At 41.5% G+C, this 12,891-nt stretch overlaps 1 long non-coding RNA gene across 1 annotated transcript; it reads left to right on the top strand.

Moving 5' to 3' along the window:
- The first annotated feature begins 5,134 nt into the window (after positions 1-5,134).
- LOC128413446 (uncharacterized) lies at positions 5,135-6,793 on the top strand. The gene is made up of 2 exons (XR_008330348.1): positions 5,135-5,250; positions 6,552-6,793. It is a non-coding gene; the product is annotated as an uncharacterized LOC128413446 (long non-coding RNA).
- Positions 6,794-12,891: the final 6,098 nt, after the last annotated feature.

Here is a 12,891-nt window from a genome sequence, read left to right as displayed (position 1 = left end):
TGTCACTGGACTCCAGCTCCCATCAGCCCCACCAGCATGGCCAATCCTAAGGGATGGTGTATCATCAAGGAGTTGTAGTACCATAACATCTGGAGGACAGCAGCTTCCCCATCCCTGGCCTAGACAAGCGCCTTCTCTCACTGCTTCCTAGGGAAACCAGGCCAAAAAAGCAGCAAACAAAAACCCAGTGTTGACTATGTGGCAAGGGTCCTTAGTTCATCTTCTCCTGGTACCGGAGGTGTCTGTCATACATAGTGTCTGTTCTTTGGTCATCCTTCAAGGCACTGTGAATCTTGCCACAGTGAACTGGAGAGGAAGCTCTGACACATGAAAATTCCCCTGCGCACGCACGCACACACACACGCATGCACACACACACACCGGATTTTTTTTTCAAATAAACAAACAAACATAAATCATAACCTTATTTAAACCAATCTTAGTAACATTGTTAAGTGACTTCCTCGTATCCCCCTGGTTGAATTTCAGTGTATATCATTTTAACAGTTTTCCAAAACCAATATTCTCACTTAACCACTTAACATCTTTGTTTCTTTCCCATTCGGCATTTAAATGTATTAATTCATCACATTACATATTTAAATCCTAAGCCTATCTGGTATTTGCAAGCTTTTCCAATTAAGAAAGACACCGGATACAATTTTGGGGGGGCTCTAACATGCTCAAAGATCTCTAAATATACCAGCAGTGAGTCCAGCGGCATTCACAGGTCCACACACAGACAATCCCCAGTATTTCAGTGGTATCTGCTCATACCGATGCAGGAGATGGAGCTTTGCTGAATGGATGTAGAGAGCGGTGACTCACTTCAGCCGATTAGCACAAAAGCAGTATCTTTCTCTCACTCTTCTTTCTGCAAGAAGCAGATAATTCTTGGGATGAAAGGGAATAAAAGAACTGCGCTCCATCCTTTGTGAAAGCCATCCTTGGCTGTCATTTCATTTGACAACCTCTCTGGGGCGTTCAGAGGTCACTGCTAAATTTTCTCTGCAGTGCTGTGGTCCTGCTTAGTGCTCTATCACCCCATGTATATAGCTATACACAGCCCCATTGGACTATTTCTTTGCTCTAGATGTGAAGCTTAATGCCTTTCACTCCTTCTGCTTCTTAGGCGCTTGGAATGACCCTTCCATTATCCTTGGCACAACAGAAAACCGCCATGAGAGCTATTTCTATATCCATTTCTCTATTTCCTTGACTCAATGGAATGGAATGGTTTCAGCACCATTTACTAGGGTGAGTGATACCAAGCTACCCCTGGCAGGTTCTTCCAAGATGGCAATTACACTCACTAGAAGCATTCAATACCTCTTATTTTTAAGCTAATAACTCCGATTCCCCAGTCAAGACTTCAGAAATGAAAACCGAATTGCCTGCAGCCTTCCACTGGCTGCAATTACCCCCATTCCTCTTAAAAGGGCTTAAAAGGTTTGCATTTTCCCTGACACCCTGTGTTGTGAGGTAAAATGGCTATAAACAAGATACAGAGGAGCCAGTGCTTAGTTAATATGACTGGCTGGATCTATTTGGAGGTGTGGAGCAGGCAAAACTATTGAAGAACCTTCTAAATGTGCCCAACAAACACTGCCTGTTGCTTATTTCTTACTAGAACAATGGCCATTATGATGGAGGATATAAGTCCAGGAGAGTCCAGCCCTCTGAGGGATTCTTCTAGCAATGGGGGAGAAGTTTGATTCAGTTTACATTTAAAGGCAGCTTTCCTTTGCAAAGCAAAACACAGCCACTTTTGAAATCCTCCTTGGAATTTCATAGTTCGATTCTCCAGCCAAGTATTGTGGAGAAAAATGCATATACTGGGGTAAAGTGTGCATGAAAATGCACTTACTAGTGAAAAATCACATGTAAAAAAGCATTATATTACAGGGAAAATGCATGGAAAACAATATGTATATTGGGTGAAATTTGAACAAAAATGCTGATGAATTTTCATGAACGCTTAAAAAAGGAAAATGTAGGCTGTGTGCATACTACTGCTGACTCTGTCTCCAGCATGCTCTTAACATTGGTGTTTGAAGCTGAGTACACATGATGTTAAGCACAATCCATTGGTATGTAGCTTCTTGAGAAATACTCCTTATTTGTGCAAGCATGGATGCAAAGATGACAAGCCTATAAAGAACTCTTGAAAACTCACAATTTTTTTTTAGCTTCCTCCAATCATACTCAAAATGCTGGTTCTGTTCCAGCTGAGGAGAGTTATCCCATCAGTAGACAAGTTGTGCAAAACTGCTTTGAAGATGTCAGAGTCCAACAGATGTAATGTAATATTGGGAACAATGAATGCTTATGATGTAAAACAGGGGTGGCTAACTTTCTTCAGGGAAATGCCTGTGTTGGTACCATGGCTATCCATCTGAGGACCAAAATGTAAAAGTAGGAAATTTTAAAAACCCTGTTTAATGTTTTAAAAGTAAATTGAATGGTTCTGTCTCAGGCAAAAAAGTATGAGTAAGTAAGAACAAACATGCTATTCTGACAGACGACAGGCTTAAATTGCCTGAGGAGGTCCAAGAATGATCAGCTGGAGGTTGCACCAAACAATGCATTAATGAGGACAAGGACAATTCGTGACAGTGAGTGAACAAGTGATGCTATAATAGTAGATAGGGGCATTGAATAATCTGTAAGGGACAAAAGAAGAAGGGCATGCCTGGACAACCTTAGTATAGGATTTAGAAGAAGAAAATCAGCCTACACAAAATAAGCATATTGCCATTGTTTTCTTATTTTCTTACAAATAATGGGATTGTATGCAACAGCAGTCATCCTCAGAGCAGATCCATTGAAATTAATGAACACGACTAACTTAGGACCATGATTTCAATGGGTCTACACAGATGATGACTAATGCTGGATATAGACCATGGTTTTGAAAGTTTCTGGCATCTAGGCCCTGGTGAACAAGCAAACAGCAAAACAGTCTGTGCCCCTTGTTCTAACTCTCAGGCCTGCTTTGGGCTCTGAGCTCATCAATACTGGACTTTCTGATTTCAAAACATTGCATCCCTCTTGAGGAATAAGAGAAATGAATATTCAAGAAGTCAAGGTCAGTTCCAAGAAAGCAGTCCAAGCAGGCAGCAGGGAAGCATTGGGAACAGGCTGGCAGGAAGAGGCCTGGCAAAGCCATGGAGCTAGAAAGCAACATTTAAGGACCAGGGGAGAGACTGAATTTGCAATTTGTAAGAGGCAGTGGAACCCTGTGCAGACATTCCAATGCACATGTCCTCTATCTGTGTTCAGTGAAGTCATAAACACACACTGCTAGATAACTCTTTTGTTCAATTGCATAAATGTGTTTCTCACCAGAGTTATTTGCAGTGGGTTCACATTGACTCCTGACTCCTTATGTATGTTGATTTCACCATATTGTGACTTCTCATCCTGCTGCCTGTTGGATTTGCCCTTCACAAGGCAATGCTTCATCATATGTCCTCTTCCCAATGGATGAGCAGCAAAATGCTATCATCTGTTTCTTTACTGATGAATACAGTCTTTCAGTTTCATTCCTTACAGGCTGTGCCCCCCCCCCCATACCCAAATGCACATTCATCTATTAGATTGGGAGAAAAGCTGGTCTGTTATTCCTGTCCCTCCACCACCACTGAAACTATTATTTGGAGTTATATCCTCTTTATTCGCTGTGGGTCACGGTTTGTGGGAGGGTCATATTAAGCATGCTTTTTGATCATGCAAAATAGGCCTAGACGCTCTGAGTGATCTGAAGGAGGGGAGAGATGTGTTTTAAAAGCAACGAGGCAGAAAGGGTTTCTTGGGAGAGAGAGAAAGATGGAAATGAAATCCGAAGGGATTTTTAAGAGAGAGAGAGAGCAGTTCAGCATTACAATACAAACATCTCACATGGCTTTCATCTTCACTTGAACTTGGTGCTCAAACAAGCATCACATCATGAAGAGTTTGCCTTGTTCCACTTGGAGCTTTTCTGCTTATCTCCTTTAGGCAATTTAACGTTCATCCTTGCAATATACACACGGCTTTTTGCATTTGTTTGTGAAACAAAGACAAGGGACTCTTCCTTCAGGTGAGTGCTTTATCAAACAGATAAAGACACACAACCTATATCTATGTGGGGGAGAGCAAGAGACTCTAAGTTAATTTGGCAATCACTTCTGCAAAGAAAGCACATGCATGCCTGCCTTCTAATGGATGGACACAGATGAATCCAGACTAGTGAGCTAGAAGACATTTCATCTGGGGCTCGCCTAGGGACTTTGCAGAGCCCTTGGGCCAATGTCACAAGCTTCCCAGCCAAGTGAAAAGCTCCTGACATTAATGGAAGGATGGAAGCAGTGCTATTTTTCTAGAAACAGAGGTGTCTGAACTCACCACAAATACCTCCCTTGTTCTCTTATAATTGCAATAGCACCCACCTGAGAGATGCTGGAACTGAGTTCCAGCTGAAAAAAAAGCCCCGGATGGAAGGATCTCTGAGTTTTGATTCTCCTAGTTTCTCATTTTTCCAGTCTTAAATTTGTTTCTCCACATTCTGCAGCAATTTGTGATGTATTATTTATTTATTTAATATTTTAAAAAACCATGGCAGGGGTAGAACCCTAAGATCTAACAGTCAGAGCCAGGGTTTGGAAGACGAACTGTTAGAACAGAAAAACAAAGTTCCTGTGAGCACATTCTGGGCCTAGGAATTTATTTTATGCAGCAGAATTGAACTGAGATCACAGTGCTTTCACACGGAAGTCCATTCCTGCCTAGCTTTCTTCATTGTAACAGCCTGATTTTGGTGAGAAAAGTTGTATTGCTGTTGCTTTTCTTAAACAACTGGGAGTCAGAAAACCTTGCCTACCCCCTGCAAATATTCTAGAGATTTACCATTCCGTTCCTGTGGCTCTCTTGGGGCAGAGCTGCATCAATAGCTGCTTACCAGGGGGGTGAGGGAGATGGAGGGAATCTGGGCCAGTATCTAACCCTCTAACTTAGTAAGAGAAGCTCTGATTCTCTGAGGCCAGAGATCTTACATGGCTTTCTAGCGAAGACAGTGGAAATCTTTGGATTCACAAACTTCCACCTTAAGTCAAAGTGATAAACACTGGGTACTTAGCAACCAGAATCACAGAAGCACTGGATGTTCTGTCTTGGTGGCATTGCTTGCCATTTAAATGTGAAAAATCACATCATTTGTTACATTTTAGGTCCAGAAACGGTTGAAAAATGCTTCTGAGATGAGGCAGACAGGTATGATCATATTTAAACATTTAAATATATCTGACCTGGTGTTGCTTGACATTTGTCTTCCATCACGATCCATGACTTGTTTCTTTCCCCCTATTAATATTGTCAGTTCTTAAAGGTTGGTTTGATTTGACTTCAGTTTTTAAGGAAGCTGAGTCCTGGAAGATTAAGAGATGGGGTTAGCGCTACATAACAGTTGTCTGACATCAGAATAAGCCTAGAACTGCCATCAGCTTTAGCACATTAATATAAAATTTAAAAATATTTTGCTCTGGTATGTGTTGCAAAATAAATCTAATATCTCACCACAAATTCAAAGTGGAGCTTCTCATACAAACGTTTATGAATACAGTGCTATGTTGCTTATTTATTTAATATGTTCATTTTGGGGTGGAATCCTTACAAGACAGTTTGCAAGAATTATCGGTAATAACATAATGCACAAAACAATGTAAACTGTAAAAATAGCCAGTAAGCTAGACTACATGTGTAAGCCCCAAATGGTCCTATTTTCAGAATTTGGAGGAGAGGGAGGGAACTAGGCTATGTCATCAAAGTTAATTGGATTAATTCCAAAGAACAACAGCTAATAGCATTCTGATAGGTTACGAGGGCCTGCCGTACCATTAGGCAGAGTGAAGCAACCGTCTCAGGTGTCAACTGCTCACGAGCAGGAACAGCAGCTCTAGATCTTTCTCCTAAGTCCCCAGCCATTCCCTTCTGTTGCCAGATGGCCTTTTCAGGGGGCCCTAACCTGGCCTGTTGCCTCAGGAGTGGTAGAGAATGATATCGCATCACCAGTGTTGAAGTGAAATTTGACTGCCAGTTGAGTTGGCTTCTGGGAGTGGACACCCTCTTTTTCCTTTGCCTCAGGTGGTAAAATGTATTGGATTGACCCTGTAGGTTACACTTGGACAGCATTCTCCAGGTTTAAATAGAATTGATACATTCATTTAAAAAATAGGATTCTATCACATGGGGTTCTCTCTCCAAGCTCCTTGTGGGTTATAACCATGGTCTAGTAACAGTCTTTTTCAGCCAAACCTTCCTCAGTTGGTTGCTGTGAGATACATTTGGGGGGCTGTCTCAAGTTCCTTGGATGAGAGATCAAATGAATGGAAGACATTAACAGAATCAAAGAGATGGGGCTGCATTCAGAATGAGTGCAGCAGATTAACATTGGCTCAATTGCCCTACATGGAAATATCTTTACTGCATTGCATCCTTTCTGCACTCTTCCTTCAACATGCGTGTGCACCAATTAGACCATATGTGTTTGGCATCTTGATTCTTTTATTTTTCAGGTATTAAGGAGGAATCATCTCAAGCAACCTGATCAGTCACAAACAGAATAAACCCATTTGATTTCCTGATGTTGATGTCTGAGCTTTTAGCATGAAGAAGCTCTTGTCAGCCGCTTCCAGTATCATCTTCCATCCTGAGTTCTCCTGGGAAGGCCTGGAAGAGTCTTGTAACAAACAAACAGCTATGCATCATCACCACCAATTAACTATTATTTTGGCACTAAGTATATTTTGAAAACCAATTGTCTGAGACTGAGTTCTTATTTATTAGAGAAATTATTCACTCGTCCCACAGGATATGTTCTGCTTGCACTTTAGAGAGATTTATGGCTCTATAGTTTTCTCTCCCCCCCCCCCAATTTTAAGGAAGCATTTAAATATTTAAGAGATTCTGCTAATGTGTAAAATGACAATTAGACCTGATGCAATGGTGGGACTTAATGACCAAGCAGCACATCTGATTGACGCCCCAGATATGATCTGCTGCATACAAGGAACTCCTGTGCTTGCAGAGCTCTCTTATTCATGTCAACAGAGGGGCAGATTTACATACATGTTACTATTAAACAGGCACAAATGCAGTGCTTTTCTTCTGGGGGGACATGTACCCCTAAACTGACGGTGAATGGTCAGTTCCGTTGCTACCCCCGATGGCGGCCTCATTTCCTGTTATGGTGCTTCCTGAGTCTCAGATAGAAGCGAGTGTTTAATGTCTAAAGTAGGAGTTGGAATCTAGCACGGTGATTGGTCAGTTTCGTTGTTACCACCTCCAATGACAGCTTCCTTTCCTTTCCCGGTGTTTCCTGAGTCTCAGATGGAAGCGAGCATTTAATGTGTGAAGCAGTGTGTAATGTGGATGTGAGATGTTTTACTGACAAAAGTTTGGCCTCATTGAGGGGCAGTATTTCAAGCAGAGGAACTGGGAAGATGTTAGTGCACACAACCTCATGCCAATGTGGAAGTTCCTTTGAGCCGTCAGCTGTGTAATATGAGGTAATGCATGTTCTTTGAACTTTTGTCTATTTACTGTATTTATTTTCCCCAGTTTGAACTATAAAACGGTGATTTTCTTGAGTCAAAATGAGAGTACCCCTAGGCATTTATTTATTTTTAGAAAAAAGCACTGCACAAATGCAAATAGAATCGTTATAGGTTCGTACGACTATGTGCCATGTTCAGAAAAGAAGAAGCAGTTCTCTTTTTTCAATAAGCCAAAGGAATCAGGACACAAAGCACTATGTAGTGGCAGAGGAAGAGGAGTGCGAGGGGAGCGAACCACCCCCGGCAGCGCGATCCCAGTGGGATGCCACTGCGGCTGTCCCACCCACCCACGGTGGGCGCCACGCCCCCACAGATGGCGCGCCATGCCCCCAGGATGCGCGCCACATCCCTGTGGGTGGTGCGCCACGCCTCTGGGATGCACGCCAGCCCCGCCCCCGCCTGCTCTCCACCCCCCTGGTGCCGGAGCATGAAGGTCCGCCACTGGCACTATGGAGCATATGGCTATCAGAATTAATGTGTATTAAAGTAGGTGGAGGGAACAGATATGTGCAATTTCATAGTTCCATTCGTGGATTGTGTGGAATGTTCAGCAACTGTCTGCAGTAATCAGCACTTGCTACTGCTACAATAGTGCGTGAGAGTCTTCAATCTTTTCCAGTACAGTGGTACCTCGGGTTACAGATGCTTCAGGTTACAGACGCTTCAGGTTACAGACTCCGCTAACCCAGAAATAGTACCTCAGGTTAAGAACTTTGCTTCAGGATGAGAACAGAAATCACGCGGCGGTGGCAAAGTGGCAGCTGGAGGCCCCATTAGCTAAAGTGGTACCTCAGGTTAAGAACAGTTTCAGGTTAAGAACGGACCTCCGGAATGAATTAAGTTCTTAACCCAAGGTACCACTGTAGTGCTCATGTGCCTGTAGATGTCCTCTTTTCTTCTCACAAACATTGGAAGCTGCCTTATACCACAACTACCACTGATTTGCCTAGCTTAGTATTGTCTACATTCATTGAATGCCAGGTTTACTTTCAGAAAGGGGTCTTTCTTAGCCAAACCTGGAGATGCCAGGGATTGAACCATGCAAGGGCTGGACCTAGGAATACATATATTGGGGCCAAAATAAGTTAAGTTACAATAAAAGGCAAAAAGCTCAGAGGGAGCTCTTCTTGCTTTTCTAAAGCTTCAGTTTCAATATTCCAGTTAAACCCTTTCAGCAATATACATCGAGCCATTCCCCATTTCAGTGTGAATTAAACCAATTCTATTTAGCACAGCATGTGCATTGTATGAAACAAATACATAAAATAATTGTAGGTTGCTTATACAATTCTTTTAAAAAGGCAACCCATGAATAGAAAATGAAATGTTGGCAGTGGCTATCCCAGGAAAACTAGATATACTTAGGACAATGTGAAGGTCACTTATTTTTTCTTCAGTAACTTGGAGATAAAAAAATAGGTATTAATCCTTCTCAAGATGTGTCTGCACATGTGGAGCACACCTTCCTCTCAAAGAATCCTGGATGCTGTAGTTGGTTAAGGGATGCTAGGAAATGTAACTCTGCAAGGGGTAAACTACAGTGCCCAGAATTCTTTGCAGGGAGAATGTGCTTCAAAGGTGTAGAGCATATGCTGCCTCAGACATAGGAAGATTTGTGAACTGATTTTGATTATTGATATCAGGAAAAGTGCGGCAACAGAACTGATACAGCTTCAACAACAAAGAAAACACACTGTTGATTGAAAACTGCATTTGATTTTCATTTCAGTATGCTTGTGGCTTTGCAGAAGGCTGTATTTAGAGATAGCCTGAGACTCCAGGTTCCGCTTGCATGGTTGCCAGGTTTTTATTTAGCCAACAGAGTACATTTGTGAATCATTATTTTCAATCAATTATGGTTTTGAAAGGAATATACAAAGGAAAGAGAAGTCCAAATGCTGAAGTTGGCAAAAATAATAATCTAGATTTAATTATGGACATAAAATTCCAGCAGCATCAACATCACTAAACCTTTTAGCGAATGACTGAATTTGATTTGCCATACAAATTACAGCAACAAAATGGGCAAATCTATGATACTTCTGCTTCTTCAGGTGATAAGAATAATGAAAAATAAGGGCATTTTTTCATTAAAGTTTTGAATGAAAGCACCAGAAGTGTTTTGAAATATTCGCAGGCAAGTTAATTTACTGGTTTCTCTCCATTTCAGAACGCAGAATTTAATGAAATTATGATTGCCCCCTGCTGGATACATTGCAGAAGAAGATCCATGCTAATTTGAGATTTAATAATCTCAAAATTTTGTTGCTCTTTTCAGATAAATTCTGATTTCTTACAGTGCAAACACTTGTAGGCAGAAGCCTATTTCATGTTGATGATTGTGACGGGTTAGCAAGAAATGGTTTGGGTCTGAGCTCGCACAGGCAAATGAACACTTTTTCTCTCTGTGCGCACAGAGATTTTGTTGAGAGTAGTAATGTATGGCCCACAAATAAACTCCTGCTGCAGTTTGCTTGGGAGATATTGAATATTGCAGAGAGAAAAGAAGCAACTGGCCCTATCATGCATGAGTTGGCCCTTTATGTCTAGACTGAGAAATTTTGAGGAAGCAGTTGAAAAAGCACCTAAAAACATACAGGTGCATTTTGGCAATACAGTGGTACCTCGGGTTACAGACGCTTCAGGTTACAGACTCCGCTAACCCAGAAATAGTACCTCGGGTTAAGAACTTTGCTTCAGGATGAGAACAGAAATCGCGCGGCGACAGCAGGAGGCCCCATTAGCTAAAGTGGTGCTTCAGGTTAAGAACAGTTTCAGGTTAAGAACAGACCTCTGGAACGAATTAAGTACTTAACCTGAGGTACCACTGTACAGCTCTCAGCTGAGCTTGTAACTGGAAGTTCTAGACATACCTTCCTTAACCTGGTGCCATCCAAATTCCAGAGGTCAGAGATGATGGGAGTTGTGGTCCAGGAATTTCCAGAAGGCATCAAATTGAGAAAGGCTGTTCTGTACCATGATCATCTGCTCTGTGAGTAGAGAAACTGGTAGCTATTTCCTGAGAAAGGAATTAATGAGCCCCGTAATGCTTTTGGGGTGCAATAATATTACTCCAGCAGGGCTTTATAAATGAGAAGGACACTGCTGCGTTCTTAGCCCTGCTGTTCACAGCGGACAGGGTAGAATCTGGAGGGGCAGACAGATGTTTGCATCAAGCTGGAGCCGGCACAGCAATTCAGGCCTGGCAGGATCTGATACAGTCATGCAATAGCATCAGGGATGGTTCCAATGGCTCCAACAGATCCATTCCAGGGCTTTCTGCTGGTTGCTGCCAGGAGGCCAGCAGCACCTCTGCTCACCTGTTCAACAGGTAGAAATAGGGATCTCTGTACCAGCAGGCAGATGATGGTGGAGGCCCACAGGGCTGGCAGAAAGACACCTCTGCCCAATCCAACCACCATCTGCCCAGAACAAAGAGCGTTTGGATTGCTCAGCCAGTATCTTGTGCCGGACAGTTCAGAACTTACTCTCTGATTATAGTCAACCCATAACTTACTATCTGATGTTTTGCATGAAAATAATAATTTATGAATAATATTCCAGTATTTAAGAAGAAAACAAAACACTTTGCTCTTCAGCAAAATGTCAAATTCCCCTAAAAGCCCAGCCTTCTGTCTCATAAAAATAGGGAATGACATCTAGTTCGCAGTTGTGACTGTTTCTAATATGCTTTCTGTCTGGATCCTTTGCACAAAGCTTTGACTGTATTTGCCATATGGCATTATGCCTTTTTTTTAAACAATTGCTTTTCAATACATCATTTTTTTCTATGTTATTATAGGGGACTCAGCAGTTCGGTGTTTTCTGAACTATAACATTCTCAATCATCTGAAACATCATTTGTGAATTGTTAATGTTACTTTTAACACTACCTTCACAGCACAATCTTTTCAGATTTTGCCACCTGGAGAAAGTTGCCTCTAACCATGTTTCCATGATTGCTTTGCATTCTTAAAACTTGTTTGTTTCTAAATTCAGACATGGACATTGATCTTAAGCCTTCTTATTCTGCAAGGCACAATGAAAGTCTTCACTTGGTTACTAAAAGATCTAACTCGATTTTATTTTTCAATTTTATTTTTCAAATTCCAATGAGATTGATTTAGAATCTCTTTGAGCAAGGACGCCTGATAGCTTATTGACAGGGTCATAATTATCTCCCGACACACAAAGGATGAAAAAGGGATGCATGTCAACAATGAATGGCAATCTTGAAAACCTAGATTTATATATGCATGTTTAATAGATTGCATGTTCCTTTTGCTAAGGAAAAATAAAGGATTTCCCACTTTTTGTTTGTTTGTGTACATAAATAATGCATCCCTCTCTTATTCAGTTGCGGAAACAAATGATGTTGTGTCCATTATTTCACAGTTTGACGCACAGAGATATTGCATGGGCTTTTAAAGTCTGTCTGTGGTACCAAATAATTGCTAATTATTTATAGCTCTTACAGTATAGCTGCAGAATTAAATTGGTATAACAGTTCAGCCTGTTGCTATAACAACTTTATTTTCAAGGACACAGGTGTATAAAGGTACAGGCTTCAGCATCTGTATTAACATCAAACAGAATTCTGCCTGGCGATGGAAACAATTATATATACAACCTTTTGCTTTCTTCGTGGTTATTTTTTCCTTCTGGCTGTCATCAGAACTCAATTTCTAAAGGTTTGGTGATTCCCTCCCTGCTTCATTTTTATAAGATGTCTGAATGTGAGTCTCATGATCTTTGGTCTGCTTTGCACATTCATGCCCATGATTTGATTTCCCTATACTGGAATATTGCAGATTTGATAACTGACAGCTGAATGTGGAAACTTTCTCCGTTGACAAGCACAGTGCTGCATTGGAGGCAAAGGTCTGTCAGCAGAATGTGATTTCTAATGATGTTTCATCTGTTAATGTTATATCTGCAGTGGTCAACAGCTCACAAGGAGGGTCAGTTATTTGGGGTGATAGCCAAAGCTAGTCCTACTCAGAGTATATCCAGTGAAATTAATGAACATAACTAACTTAGGTCTGTTAATAACTTAGGTCTGTTAATTTCAGTAGGTCTACTCTGAGTAAAATTTGTTGGCTACAACCCTTGATGTTACAGACATCAGGTGATGAGCAAGTCTATGTGGACCAGCTCTTCTTGAAGCCCATCTTGCCCCCCATTCTGAAAAAAATCCGTGTGGATCTATTCTACGAACAATTCAACAGTAGCTCCTTTCACACAGAGCTGCCCCAATACATTTTGCTGCCAAAGCTGAAGGACAAGATGGCACCCCATT

This window comes from Podarcis raffonei, chromosome 5, assembly GCF_027172205.1.
Source record: "Podarcis raffonei isolate rPodRaf1 chromosome 5, rPodRaf1.pri, whole genome shotgun sequence".
Lineage (NCBI taxonomy): Eukaryota > Metazoa > Chordata > Lepidosauria > Squamata > Lacertidae > Podarcis > Podarcis raffonei.
This window is presented reverse-complemented; position numbering and strand designations above follow the sequence as displayed.